Source organism: Maniola jurtina, chromosome 3 (genome assembly GCF_905333055.1).
Source record: "Maniola jurtina chromosome 3, ilManJurt1.1, whole genome shotgun sequence".
NCBI lineage: Eukaryota > Metazoa > Arthropoda > Insecta > Lepidoptera > Nymphalidae > Maniola > Maniola jurtina.
In genome coordinates this window covers 6,119,084-6,134,774 of record NC_060031.1, presented here as the reverse complement: position 1 = coordinate 6,134,774, position 15,691 = coordinate 6,119,084, and the positions used below count along the sequence as shown (strand labels likewise).

The 15,691-nt window shown below is 35.9% G+C and overlaps 2 protein-coding genes and 1 long non-coding RNA gene across 8 annotated transcripts in view; 2 read left to right on the top strand and 1 right to left on the bottom strand.

Moving 5' to 3' along the window:
• The window catches only part of LOC123880913 (RNA-binding protein Musashi homolog Rbp6), a 656,888-nt gene that overhangs the window by 42,846 nt on the left and 598,351 nt on the right, over positions 1-15,691 (top strand). The window lies entirely within an intron of this gene.
• LOC123880912 overlaps positions 1-15,691 on the top strand; it is a 124,561-nt gene that overhangs the window by 60,889 nt on the left and 47,981 nt on the right. The window lies entirely within an intron of this gene.
• The window catches only part of LOC123880918, a 210,254-nt gene continuing 200,020 nt past the window's right edge, over positions 5,458-15,691 (bottom strand). The window contains exon 3 of the long non-coding RNA XR_006799370.1: positions 5,458-5,503. This is a non-coding gene — a long non-coding RNA (uncharacterized LOC123880918). The remainder of the gene's footprint in view (positions 5,504-15,691) is intronic.

Below are 15,691 nucleotides of genomic sequence, written 5' to 3'. Positions count from 1 at the left end.
ATTATTTTTTAATGCATTGGTATCTATAGCAAGTGATAAAAAAACACGTTGTAATTTACCGATTTTCATAGCATATTTTATCGCTGGCGTGATTAAACGGTTATGCCACACTTGTTTCGTAGCTCGACATTTAGAACAGCTTGAACAAGATATAAATCTAATACGTCTTCCATCCATACTAATATTATAAATGCGAAAGTGAGTCTGTCTATCTGTCTATCTGCTAGCTTCTCCCGGCCCAACAGTTTAACCGATTTTGATGAAATTTAGTACAGAGCTAGCTTACATACCGGGGACGGACATAGGCTACTTTTTATCCCGGAAAATCAAACAGTTTCCACGGGGTTCTTAAAGGTAAATCAGTTTAATTGATTTAAGTATATGAAATTTGGTACAGAGGTAGGTTGCGTCCCGGAAATTGACATAAGCAACTTTTTATCCCGGAAAAGTAAAGAGTTCCCACGGTATTTTTATAAAAAACCTGAATTCACGCAGGCGAAGTCGCGGGCATTATCTAGCACTTAAGTAGTAAAATATTTATGATTTAGTTAATTTGATTTCATCGAACTCGAGGTTAATGTTGTAAATTAGACTAAGATATCATAATATATAGTACCTATCTACCTAAAAGGAGTATGTAATATAATAATATGAGAGGTATGTGAAAGAGTTTTGATTAGTAATAATCACTTTGTCCCTTATGCTCGGAAATTGCTTCATGACTAAAAAAACGGTAATCGGCTCTTTGCTGTCCACACGTCTGCAATTTTCAACTGTCCAGTAATAGTTTAATGGACAGTTTCACACTGGTGATGAGGTTCTTTAAATGCACCTGACATAAATTAGGTTGTTAGGTACACGTGATATTTATTATTATAAAGCAGTAGTAGAGTAGTAGGTACCTATAGAATCAGCAAGTACTAATTGCATATTAGATATATATCGTTACGTACGGGACATTCATTTAGGTATGTGGTCCTAAATTTTTGTAAGGGCTAGTTGAAAGCCTGGATATAAAAATTAAATATCCAAGGATATTTGCTCTACCCAGAGCCTAAAAAAGAAGCGCTGAAAGAAAATCATACATCCCCAAAAATAGTGTAAAAGTTTATAAGCATGACATTCATTTTGTTCGCATCCCGGCTATACGGTATGACCGAAGTACCTACGCCTTTAGCTGCTGAAAAAAATGTTTTAGGCACAAGGTCACTAGGTAATATCTGTCGTTTACCCCACGCAAATGTTGCTTTTAAAAATACGCGGATAATGTATGCTCGTAAGTCGTCAGTCGTCGCAAGTAGGTACTCGTACATTGCTGCAAAAAAAGATTTCTCTAAAAATATTAAAAGTATGCGAAACTGTGAGTTTATTTGTAAACTACTATACATACTACATAATGTATGTTCGTAGTACAATAAAATATGATAATGTAGTTGTTTCTCAGAATCTGTTTTAAAAATTTGGATGTCCGACCTATCGCGAACAGAGAAAATTCGTTTTTTTAACCCCCGACCCAAAAAGAGGGGTGTTATAAGTTTGACGTGTGTATCTGTGTATCTGTCTGTGGCATCGTAGCTCCTAAACTAATGAACCGATTTTAATTTAGTTTTTTTTGTTTGAAAGGTGGCTTGATCGAGAGTGTTCTTAGCTATAATCCAAGAAAATCGGTTCAGCCGTTTGATAGTTATCAGCTGTTTTCTAGTTACTGTAACCTTTACTTGTCGGGGGTGTTATAAATTTTTAATTTACACTTGTTACACAAAAAAACTCAAAAGACGCTCGAGCTTTGTCATAATAGCTCGAGTCATAATAGCTAATTGCACGCCTCAGCCCGATCCGTCCAGTAGTTTGAGCTGTGCGTTGATAGATCAGGCAGTCAGTCAATCGCCTTTTCCAGATTCTAAAAATCAAACTGTCCAGAGATTTATCTGCAATAAGATACGGTACTAGGCGTGTCAATATAGTTTATTTATTTTATTGTTGTTTCCAACGTTATGTCGTCGTGGTTATTTATAACGGAATATTAACTAAAAACAACAGCTGGCAAACCGCTGTAACAGTCATTCAGTTCGTACTGCAGCACCAGTGCGAAGTACAAAACGCGGCAATCATTGCCGTCGACCGTCCCAAAATAAGAACAAAACACATTGATTGATGTCTAGCTTCATGCGTGCTTATTTTTGACATCCCGCCGCTAAGAACAAGGAGTGCGAAGCGACATGCTCACAGTTTTTTTTTACTCTTTGGAACCCTACACTAGGAGAGGCTCGGTCAAACAAACTAATGAACTCTACATACATATTTTTAGGGTTCTGTACCTCAAAAGGAAGAAAGGAACGCCAGATTAGGCGGTGCAAGACCGTGGCGTGTGAGTGCCCCTACAAGAGCCTGCAGTGGACGTCTATCGGTTTACAATGATGATGATGAATTAATGTATCTTGACTACAGTGGATCTTTTGATCACTCTAATATTATAAAGGCGAAAGTTTGTATGTGTGTGTGTGTGTGTGTTTGTTACTCCTTCACGCAAAAACCACTGGACGGATATGGCTGAAATTCGGAAAGAAGATAGATAATATCCTGGGTTAACATATAGGCTACTTTTTATCCCGGAAAACCAAAGAGTTCCCACGGGATTTCGGAAAACCTAAATCCAAGCGGACGAAGTCGCGGGCGTCAGCTAGTAAGTAATATATCAGAACATATCTTATAGGTATGGTGGGAGGCTTCAGCTGTGGCTAGTTACCACTGTAGGTACCTACCTGCAAAGCCTTGCCGCCAAGCGATTTAGCGTCCCGGATGATGCCGTGTTTAAGCCAAAGGGGTATGGGTTTATTAAAAACTGTCATACCCCTTCCAGGTTAACCCGTGTCTTTCCTAGATAGCATCATCACTTACCACCAGGTGAGAATGCAGTCAAGGGCTAACTTGTAATAAAAAATAAAAAAAATTGGCGCTCCATTTTCACTAAGCGGAGCAAACTGGCAAGAAATTTAATTTCTTTTAAACATACTTAAGTCTTATTTGGGTGATAATAAATAATAATTATTAATAACGGAGGGTTCCAAACGCGCCCCGGTCTGAGAAGCTCACAATAAAGTCAGGCGGATATTTTTTTACTATCACTATCTCATAGTAACACTTGAAACTAATCTAAACTTACTGAACAAACTATCAGAGCTGTTAAAGCAACTCATTCCCACGCTTTCTTGAGTGAATTTAGTGAAGAGAGTTTTGAGAAGTTTTATACTTAGTAAAACCAAGGTAAAACCCTTCTTATTTTGTGATAAAACTTGCATGCGTTCCACCACGTTCCTGGTGGACTAGTATGATATTCTCACCAAAAGGTGCTTTTAAAGGTGCAAAAACTGCACCTTTAAAAGCACCATTCAGTTTTTCCCAATCACCGACGTCATACATTAGAGAGTTACGAGTTCTAACTTCTAACCTGCTAACTCATACCGCTACGATATTTAATTACCGTTATATTGGTAGTTCTAGTGTTATAAAAATAAAAAGAACTGACATCAAACTAAACTTTCAGTTGAGCTAAATGCGTTGTGACGGATTTTATTTCGTGAGATTAAATTCTCGAGACCGTGCTCTCTGTCTCTAGGTAAGTTGGTAAAAGTGTCGCCACAAGTAGAAAAGTTTCGATATTTTCCAATGATATAGTAAATCAAAAATGCACAGTTCTTTAGAAAGTGTGTAGCCCCTGACAGTGTCCAATTTCTTCCTTTGTATTCCTACAATATCAAAAAGTTCGACTGTGCTCCGATAATTTACTGAAAAAATATTCCCTTATTTGTTCGTTTATTGTGCTGTAAGAATTTTTAGCTATTAATAAATTAACATTTGATTTAACGAATGCCTAAGGATACATTTGTAGCATCGATAGCTCAACGGTTGAGGAGCGGACTGAATTCCGAAAGGTTGCCCGTTGCACTATTGTCGTACCCACTCCTGGCACAAGCTTTTACGCTTAATTTGAGGGGAAAGGGGAGTATCAGTCATGATTAGCATGGCTAATATTCTTTACAAAAAGGAAGGATATAATTTCGATTATTCTGATATTATTGTAAAAAAATTTGACATTCACTGGGTATCTTGAGTGTTTCATATCCATAATATTTTTACGTCGATTATTTAGTTAGACAGCTTGCGCAGGAGGCTGCGGCGCAATCTCCGGTGGCAGGGAATCTCCCCAGACCAGACACCCTCCGGCCTTTGCAATGCAATATACAGTCAACCCTGCTCGACTCCGATCCTACGCTATCTAACAATCAATTGATATTTTCATATATTTCCTACAAAGCATAGTGCCAACTAACTTCGTAAAAAATCCTTCGTATGTATTTACTAAGCGATGTGATGTAGAAGTAATAAGCGATGTGATGATTTCTGGAGAGAAGCAAAAAAGTGACAGCAACCCTTAGTTTAGAATTCAAATGTTGCACTGAAATGGACATAATATTATACAAGTACCTACCTACGCTGTGCCATATAATCACCATCACTACAATATAGTTCCGAGTACGCTGCATGACGCTCAGCGTCGCCAAAACTTGCAAGTTGCTTCAGGAACAGGGTCGGCAATCGCAGCGTTGCATTAGTAGAGGTCAGTTGGATGTTGTATGTCTGAAGGTCGAAAATTATTATCGACTTGCCATTTTAAATAAAGTGCAGCTGAGCGGAAAATGATTTTTCTGTGATTGTAAAATCAAGTTACTGCCGTCTGGAGATTGCGCAGTTGTCAGTCAGAGGAAAGCGAAAGCCAACTCTCTGGAAAAGTTTACTGCAATAATTTCAATTAGGCTGCTTAGATGGGAAAATATAAAACTAGGTACCTATATCAAAGTTTAATTTTTTTTTTGTGATGTAACCACAAATTCACGGTTTTCAGATTTTTGCCTTTACTTGTGCTATAAGACCTGCAAAATTTCATGATTCTAGGACAACGGGAAGTACCCTATAGGTTTCTTGACAGACACACAGACAGACAGACAGACAACAAAGTGATCCAGTAAGGGTTCCGTTTTTCCTTTTGAGGTACGGAACCCTAAAAATGAGATCTAGAAATAGGTACGTACATCTTTCAAGGTTTACTTCGTGTTACCTGGACAAATTGACGAGCGCAGCCAAGAAAATATCCCCTTTGAAAATAATATCGAAGTATGCAGGTACATTATTTGTTTATCGCATTATTCGCTCCGGTTTACACACATATTACTGTCACCGAGGACGTGTCAAATGTCCCCGACCGTCTGCGCTGCGGCCGCAATAGAATGCGATGTAGTGCGTTGAAATCGACCGGACCTGTTGTTATAAGGTCATAGCACACATATCAACTCGGATAGGGATCGTCACTGCATCAACTCAAGCCATCCAGTATTCTTTGTATACATAATGGTTTATTCGCTGGAATGTTACCCACGTTATCTTACATTAATTGAGTTGCCTTACACATTCTACCAGGTTTTGGTGTGCAAATAGATTAGTGAATCTCATTACTGAGTTTCATAATAGATTATGAAACTCATTACTGCAACGCACAGTAATCGGAATCTTATCGTAATCGCCTCACCTCGAGATTTGGGACAAGCTCACGAACCGCGGTGAGGTGCGTCGTCAACTTGCAGTTCCCGCGTCTGCGACTCGTCGTCGTCGCCCTTATGTCTCTCCATATGCCCGTGAGCACGTCTCTTCGTCCATGCTTGCCGCTTTCACCCCTCCCACGGCCTGCCTGCTGTAAGCGCGGCGTCACCTAGCCATAGCCACCATAGCCGAGTCGACATACCGGAGCTGCTGATCCGCTTTTACATTAGGTTGATGCCTGGTTGACGGCGAAGCGAAAGGCGTTACGGTGACGATCCCTTTAAGAGTTGATATGCGTGCTATGACCTTTTTAGCGACTTTTTATGCCAAAGCAAACTGTAATATCGCCGCTAAAGGGTGGCAATCGCTTGAAATCGACAGCGCTAGCTATCGTTCAGTGAGCAACAGTTCATTTATTTCCGTTAGCATTTCGCTTTTGCTTCACAAGCTCTCCAACGTATCAGATGTTGGATTCTCGGTGATTTGAGACGCACGACTACAGTGATAACCGTCCGGAGCTGTGGCCGACAGAACAAACATCGTCTACCAACTAAAATAAACATTACAGAACCCTCGTTATCTTTTTTACAAATATTATTCGACGTGGTAGACTTGGTTAGTGCTAAACGCGTAGTCACGTTTTTAACTGTTTAAGTAAAAGTTCAATTTAGAATTTCGCGCTAAAATTTCGAATAAAGTTGAATAAGTAAAAGTATCTTTATCCATCAGCGAAGTAAAGAAACTATCTGCGAAGTAGAGAAATAAAAAGATTTCTATTCAAATAAACGTTTAGTAAAAAAGCCGTGCCCAGCTGTAGCTAAGACATCGCGCATATTAATAGGCCGGATGATAAAGTATAACCTTTAAAAATTTTGAATAATAAATAATTTGTAATTTAAATATTTTGAATTTATATTTGATCCGAGGTCCATTCTTTGTTTTTTAATTCAATGAATATTTAGAACTCTATCATTAGACAAAACATAGAGTCGCGCAATTAGCTATTTTCGTTTCAATTTAAATTCCAGTAACACCTCAGCAGATTCATACAATCCATAGTTTTAATATGCCATGTGATATTAGGTAATACTTTAAGTTCGAAGTCTACTTATTTGTGCGTTGCTTCATTACACCTCAACTCAATACCGAATTCAGACTTAACCAAAGATTAAATGTTATATCCAGAGGGATGATAACTGTAACACCCAAGTATTTTGGAGTGTTTGTTCAGGATTGTCCTCGTTATTTCGGTTTCAAATAGACAATTACCTGGTAACAGGACTGCGTGTTTGTACAAAATACTAGGTGTGTTTAATATTTACTTTGCTCATACAAAATGGTTAACCACTTCTTTATTTCACTTCGCTATATAAAATTCATGGTAATTAAACACTGCTATAGAAATAATAGGAAGGACAAAAATAAGGGTCGAGTAGGTATTTTTTACTAAAATAAAAATTTTACTAAGGTCCAGTTGCATAACAGGGGGTTAAAAAAAGTACCCCTAGCACGCTCCCCAATGCTCTTCCATGCAAACGTATAAGTTTGATCAAATCAAACTCAATGTAATTTTGTAGACACGTTCTTTGTCTTCGGTTTATCAGATTTTTGTGAAAATGTATAGTTTCAAAGTTATAAGGACTCAAGGACCCAAGGACTGAATGTAATGATGTAATCGGGAATTGCAAGTGCCGATGATATGGTTCGCCTCGCGAATTTTCCTGGATGTTCTTCGCGAGAAAGTAGGTATGGAAAGTTGACCGCTAACTTAGCTATTCGGACAGACAGCCAACGAAAAAAATAAGCTATTTTTTAATGAAAATTAATCTTCTCTCATTTCTAAAATCAGCAAAATTATCCTCTAAATCAAATTGCTTAATTTAATTTACGCTGAGAATCACAGTCAGTTATACAAATTATCGTTGTCTAAATAATGTATCTTTATATTGAAGTCAATAAAAATCATATACTTAAGTAACTGGCTAAGTAATAGCATGATATCTACGTTATTCCCTCGGGATGTTAACCACTCATCCCCTCTTACATTACTAATACGCGTTATTTCTTTTAGTAATATCAAAGTAACTCTTTAATGTTGTAGTCTTTAGTGTGGAGTGAAAGATAATCTTTTATTTATCTAAACTTCCAAAAAATTATACATTTTTTTTTATATCATTACTTAGTTCTCTATGTATTTGGTCTAAAATATTAAGTATAAAATTAATAGCTAGTTAACTAGACTGAATTGTCGTCCAAGTCATGCTCGCATAGAATGGCACCACGAATAGGTACCAGTTGCATTTCCACAATGAACAGTCAGGCTGATTCTTTGTGCAAAAATGAGACAGCCTTCTCTCACTAGAAGAGGCTACAATAAGTACTATTTATTAATATCCTTAGTACCTAACTGTAGCTGATTGAAAGTAGATTTATCATCACCACACTCAATCCATCGCCGACCCACTACTGAGTACGGGTCTCCTCTTAGATCAAGAAGGGTCAAGACCATAGTTCGCCGCGCTGGTCAAATCCTTTTCGCCAGACTTTACATACCTTTCAGAACAATATTAAGGACCCTTGCTCTATCTGCAATGTGCCACATTGCAGATTGTAGATAGGTATATACATATTAGATTTATAAATGACAATTTATATAGTGTAAGATTAATTCAAAGGACAAACTCTCTCCAAGACAACAATGAGCAGAGCAATTTCGTTCACTCGCCCGGCTCTTGTCCACTTATCCCTTTTTATATTACTAAAATCAGTACACGCAATTTATTTTCATGTCAACTGGGAGATCTTACTTAACAGGGCTCTCTCCGTCACTCGTTTCATACAATCGTAGTTCCAATTTCATTTGAATATTAAGCAACCAAAGTCCATGAAATTTTGCAGACATATTCTAGAAACTAATCTATGTCTGTGGTTTTCCAGATTTTTCTAAAAATATGTAGTTTTAAAATTACAGGGGCTCAAAGATTTGTGTGAAAATTTTTAAGACCGCGTAACTTTGAAACCTAATCCTAAGTGTATCCTATAGGTTTTACTACTTTATAACATTAACTCACTTATATTATACTTTTAGCTGAGTAAGTAAAACATGTTATATCGGGTGTAGATACAAAGTGAATAATCAGATAGTGCTATGAAAGTAATTCTTATTTAAAATTAATAGGTGCGTAATACTATAATGTCCTCCTCCTATTGGCCAATCGTGCAAATATTCAAATATGTCCCTAAAATGTCGTATCCTTTTCTTTGACCCGTTGCGCTAGAGCCTTGCCTACCTGTTACGTTTCAGGTGATCCGAACAAAGTCAGTCTATCCTCCAATCCGTCTTTCCGTGACACACGAGTAATTCGCTTTTCCGCAGATTTACTGACTCCGGCTTTGCTGAAGATGTTTGCATAAGCTGAGGTGTTCTGACCGATCGATCACCGTCTAGGAATGTACCCACCCGTATTATCATCGGGACCGTTGACCTCTTTGAAATTAGTAGGTACCTCGTAACGCACGCACACAAAAACGTTTTTAAGCTTAATGATAACGTCACACATGCGTAATACGTGGAAGCTCTTTATCTTATTCGTTTTGTGGTTGATGCGATAAAGTAATCCTTTACGGCAACACATTCTTTTACGTCTTTTTATAAATTAAATGCTTTTGAGATCAGTAAAGCACCTTCATAGTACGGAACCCGTCATTTTTATTATTTGTTGTTTTACTGTGTTGTATGTGTTATATTATATAATATGACCGTAATTTGTATGATCCGTTTTATCTGTTATTATTTTACTTAAGATAAAGCTTAAACAAATAACTTAAAAAAATGTCTTTTTTTTGTTTGAAAGGTGGCTTGATCGAGAGTGTTCATAGCTATAATCCATGAAAATCGGTTCAGCCGTTTGAAAGTTATCAGGTCTTTTCTAGTTACCGTAACCTTCACTTGTCGGGGGTGTTATAAATTTTTAATTTGCACTTGTTTCATATAGTTAAGGACCCGGAGAGTGACATAGGCTACTTTTTATCCCGGAAACTTGAACAGATTTTTAAAACCTAAATCCACGCGGACAAAGTCGCGGGCATCAAGTAGTCCATCAATAAGTTACCGATGAAAAAGTTGTCATCAATGAAAAATTATTTATTACATATTATTATCGATAAACGGACGGAAGCTTGAGATTGAAATTTCAATTTGAGTACAGATTTAACCGTCGGATCGCGAACGGATTTAACATATTGTGACGAAGTAGTTTATAAAATATGGACGACAGTGATTTTAACAATACGGGTATATAATTTATGACGGTGCAGATATAAAATTAAACTTATGAGAAAATAACGACTAGAAATTTATTTAAAATAGGAAACGCTTTCTGCAGGTAACTTTATGTTATCGGCCTTAAAAGCTTTCGATTTCAAAAGTTGCACTTTGCGTTATGCTACTGTAGAGATCTGTATCTACATAATACACAGAGTTCATTAAAATGGCATTGAAATGAAATAAATGATGATAAATGATAATGATATTGATGTTCATTTGCATACTTATTGACATAGGTATACTTTGGACTCCTAACTCCCAAAAAAGTAAAAAATGTGTCATGGGAGTTAGTGACTTCCGTTATACATTTGCTCTTATTTAAGTTAAAATAAGTTAAGATTAAGTAAAAATGAAATGTAATAATAAGTAGAAATGAAATGAAATTTATTTATTTGCTGAATATAAATTGAGTACATGGGATGCCCAAATTAATATTATAACTTATAAGCGACCTTCATATTCTACTACAGAGCATGAAAATATTCAATACTCATCAGGAACAAGCTATATAAATAATCCTGATGAGATTAAAATAGGTAAGTGCATTATCTTTTAAATGAAACAGTCATTGGTCGCAGTTTCACCCATATTCAGTTTGGGTCCACTCGTATCTGCAATTTGCGTTCTTGAAGATCGATTTTGATCTAATTTAAATAAGTTGATCTAAGTTTAATAGTTGGACGAAAAAATAAACTTTGGAGTTTCCAGCTGTTTATTTTGAAGGTCTTTGGTGCTGTAGGTTTTCATAGACGGCAATAATAATAGCGTCTTGGACTGTAGTAATAAAATGATGTGATGTTTTGTATAGAGGTAGTTTATGGGGCTAGAATTCATTATTGAAGAGAATAATTTAATTGAAATTTTTAAATATTTTTAATATAATTAGTTATTAACGTCACGCTGTAGCGGAAGGCAATAAAAATTCGTAACAATGCGAGAAACGACAAAAATATTTTTCAATTTTTTAATATAAAAATATTTTCCCGCAGAAATTACTGTAATTTCATTTTATAGCCTATAGGTATATATTAGTGATAGCTTACTAACTAGGTTATCACTTAACATCACGTAGGCATGGCATTAAAAAATTGTCAAATCAAAAAAGCAACGTTACGTTAATTCACAGTTCACAATACTCTTATTTATAGACGAGAATACGATAATGAGATATAGACAGTAAACAGGCAGCCACTGTGCTGTAAGATCTCAGGCTCCTGTGCTTACGTGTCACGTCGAGTCTAATCTGGAACTAAATAAAGCAATCTATTTAAACACATATTTACTTGGAGACAGAACGAGAAAGCAAGTTTTGTTATCCGCTGTTACTTAAATATCAACATTTAAATGAACATAGTTATTGACCGTCATCTTAACTAATGATTTATGAACCCCCGACCCAAAAAGGGGGATGTTATAAGTTTGACGTGTGTATCTATGTATCTGTGTGCCTGTCTGTGGCATCGTAGCTCCTAAACTAATGAACCGATTTTAATTAAGTTTTTATGTTTGAAAGGTGGCTTGATCGAGAGTGTTTTTAGCTATAACCCAAGAAAATCGGTTCAGCCGTTTGAAAGTTATCAGCTTTTTTCTAGTTACTGTAACCTTCACTTGTCGGGGGTGTTATAAATTTTTAATTTACACTTGTGATATTATGGAAGATTGCATCTTAACGCAGACGACCTCTTTTTGCCTTACAACTCTGTGATGTCCAATCCGAGGTCGTCGATAGACCGATAGACGTTGAGGTACCAAGGTGCTGGAAAGGCAATCTTGCACCAGAAAGTTTATTGCCTAGGAAGACCATTTTTCTAGGCAATAGGCAAATTCTTTAAAATAGGCTGCATTCTTTCACGAGTGATTCATGTCACCATCATGAGTGAAATTGTCGAGTCTAATATAATATAATAGACAAGTTTTATCTAGCTCTACGTATTAGCACACAAAAGGAAGGTATTTTGAGGTATTTTTTTTTTGAATAGCGCTTGGCTGTAATCAGACCAGCTAGCAAGGATTAGGTGTATCTTTAGCGTGAGGACTACTATAATAATACTTAAAGCTTTAGCGCGTTTGGCATAGTCTATTAGCAATAATATGACTATATACCTACCTATCAGTTCACACCGCAATTTGATTTTAGCTAGCTGAATATTGCAGTGATGTGATAGAATGACATCTGAACAGAAATTGCCGACACTACGAATAGCTCGTGATTATAACTGTTATAATACTTAAGCTTTTAGATGATCACTGTGAGTATTTCAACCATTCCTAATTAGTTTTGAAACACCCACAATTGAAAGGAGCTATACCTAAAAAGCTTACAAAATATCTAAATGTTAAGTAGTTAGGAAGGTAGAGTTTAAATAAATTCCTTTTATCCAACCGATTTGGCAGAAGGTCAATCTTTTTTTTTTTTTCTCTCGTCTGGCTTTACAAAGATTAGCCAATGTCAAGTTTTTAGTTATTTGCAACAAGTTAGTATGGAATACAAGTAGCATACAAGTATGGACCCCGTCTGTGCCGGCGCTCGCCGACATACGCACGGCATCCCCTTAGAGCGCTTTCCAGTCAGTTTTAACAAAAAAAAAACACTCCAAAAAGGCAGAGCACGACCGCCAGCTAACACCAACACAGACGAAGTCCAAAGGTCAATCTTTGTATTTAGGGTTGATTTGTTTCTAGGATTGCTATCGGGAAAAAAGACACGGGTGCAACTAGTTATCTATTAAGTATAGAATAATTAAACAAACTACAAATATTGTTCAAAGGTTGGCAAGTCTAAGTCAGAGACTCGTAAAGGCATCAAAGCTGTATTCCTTCCTTTCATTCGTCCATGTGATAAATAAAGAAACAATAACTAAAATTTGATTGGTTGAAATCTTTAACATCTTACAATTTGTATCTCCTATGTCTTTCATAATGATACATTAAGCCCCAGTTATTATGTACTTCCACACTGAATAGCGACCAAAGACGTCGTGTAAACATATCATTCGTCGTTTATACAAACATCATCTTTAAAAACGTAAGCTTCCGTGTTTTAAATGAGATGCCCGCGTAGAGATACAAGTGCTGTATATTTTTCCTCTCATTTTGAGTCTTAGGCTCGCTGAGAAAATTATGCAAAGTTTGTTTCTAAGATAGTTTAAGTGAAGTGCCTGGAGAGAAAATAATCTTACATTTTTCTTGAAAATATCTAGGAAGCTAGCTTGGATATTGAATAGCAAGGAGCTATGTATTGTCCGGTAGGCAGACTGACAGACATTATAGCAGAAAATAGGGTAGTGGGCTCTCGGTTTACTGCAAGTGAATACCTATTGTTGTGTTTACGGAGATAATGACACAATAACTCTAATTTGCTTATGCTTTTCACAAAATTAATTATATTATAAACGAGGTTTGAATTACGGAATAAATAGCTGTAATAATATTATGATTAGTGTGATTAATTATAATTTAACATATTTACTATTGTTTTTGATAAATATGGATGACGGGAATTGAGTCTGAAATTAGCGTGTAATATGCAATTGATTATATGGGCAGTAAATTGTCCGGATGATAATGGATAATTAATTTGTAGATAATAGAAACGAAGGTTTGTGGAAAGAATTCAACTATAACATACTAAATAGGAAATAGCTCTGAGGAGATGACGATAAGTCTGTCATATTTTGAAAAGAGATGAGTGAAATGCTGTACAAGTGGCTTTTTATGGTAGCTGAAAATCAGGTCAAACCAACCAACACCTGAAGGAAGCGAAAGCAAACCTCAAGAGAGTGAGGCTCTCGTGGAAACTCATCAAGGTATTAGCCAAGGAACGGAGGACATACAAAATTACTACTGCCCTAAATTATGTTTCTCGAAATAATAAAGAGTCTCAAATCAAATTAATCATTGTATCAACTATGTAATGGATACCTAAAGCATTTAACTTTTGTATCTCCATAGACCCATAAATACTCGCTAGTAAATAAATTGTTTGTGATTAGTAAAAAGACGTTAATCAAGTGTGAAATTAAGCTTCCTATTGATTATAAATGATTATCTAAAAAAAAATTATTCAATTGTTAATAATATGCCAGCAATGTTTAAGCGCAAGAATAAATGAATATTTAAAATGAATGAACAAGAATAACATATTATTACTGAGAGCATTATACAAATCTAGGACACACTAGTAAACCTGAGAAACTGTTATTGAATACTGCCTTCTCGAGGTCAGTCATCAGTGGCGATGCCTGGTGTTGTATTTTACACCTTTGCTTCTAATGAGGATGCGCAAACATAAATAACAATAATACTTATTCAACACACATTTATTCAAAGTCAAAGTCAAACTTTTGATTGCCAACCAATGATGTAGTGGTGAGCCTTTTTATTCATATTGAAAAGCGATATCGGAAGTTACTTTTAATTGTTATCAAATTTTATTTTGGATGCCTGAAGGGTTTGGGGCATCAATAAAATGATCAAATCATCAATTAAAAATAGATAAGTACTTAGTGTTAGTTAGATAAGTACCTAATGCTTTTTTGGAAATATTTTTAAGGTAGTTCTTCCTAAATTATCTTGTACTGTGTAACTAACTCCACGATGTAAATGTCCAAAAAATTTGTATGGCGACAATTTTCGTCAAAATCTCTTGCTATTGACAAGTTGCTCATGTGTCGTTACTCTATATGTTCTTAGTTTGATCATTCTGTATTGTTTTATCTCTCTGAGTGGCTGAGGTTTCGTTCAGTCAGTTATTATTATGGGCGTTTTCTTTCATTTGTAACGTAATAAAGAAATAAGCTAAAGAAAATTGAAATACTAACGTCTCATCAGGTAACTAAGATAAAAAAATCCACTTTTTTTTTAATTAAGTACCATTATATTATATTATTATTTTATTACCAACTATTTTTTTTGTAGAATTATTTTAGTATTGCTTTGAATTTAAATGTTTAAAATATTAATTTACTTTGGACATACTGTTTAAAAATGTCTAGGTCCAATAAGATGTTCCCGTGTACCAAAAACACATACCGGGGAAAAAATCGTGGACGACCACTATCTCGATGGTCCCATGTCAATTCCGATGGTAAACCAAGGTCAGGATTGTGGTAGAGACTCGAAAGTTAAATCAAGGTTAAGATTGTGGTAAAGACTCGAAAGTTAAATCAAGGTCAAGTTTGTGGAAAATACTTGAAAGTGACTAGCTCAATACTGGAACAAAAATGCGTACCCATAAGGAGAACCAAGCCTTTTAAAATTTAATGTCGAAGAGCGCATAAGAACAAAATACGACATTACTATAATGTTAAGAAAAGTTTCCCTAGCACGCTCCCCAGTGCTCCCCATACAAACCTAATTTGGTTCTCATTCCAATCAAACTCGATGAAATCTTGTAGTAGACACGTTTTAAAACTAATATTTCTGTTTATGGTTTGCCAACGTGTGGTTTGCCAGTTGTGGTTTGATGCGTTCAAAGATGTGTGATGTGATGTGTTGTATGTAATACTTGATCACGTTAGCTATGACGGAAATTTGGAAAACCACAAACCAGATATTAGTTTCTAGAACGTACAAAAATCACGTCGATCCGTTGCTCCGTTGCGACGTGATTGAAGGACAAATTGAAAAAATAACACACACTCGCATTTATAATAATATGGGTAGTGATGCACAGTAAAGCTTTAAATAAACCGAGCGCAATTAATAAACAATTTGAAAAAGTTTCTATTTAGAGTGGTGTCAGCTAATGTGACAACGAAACCATTAGCA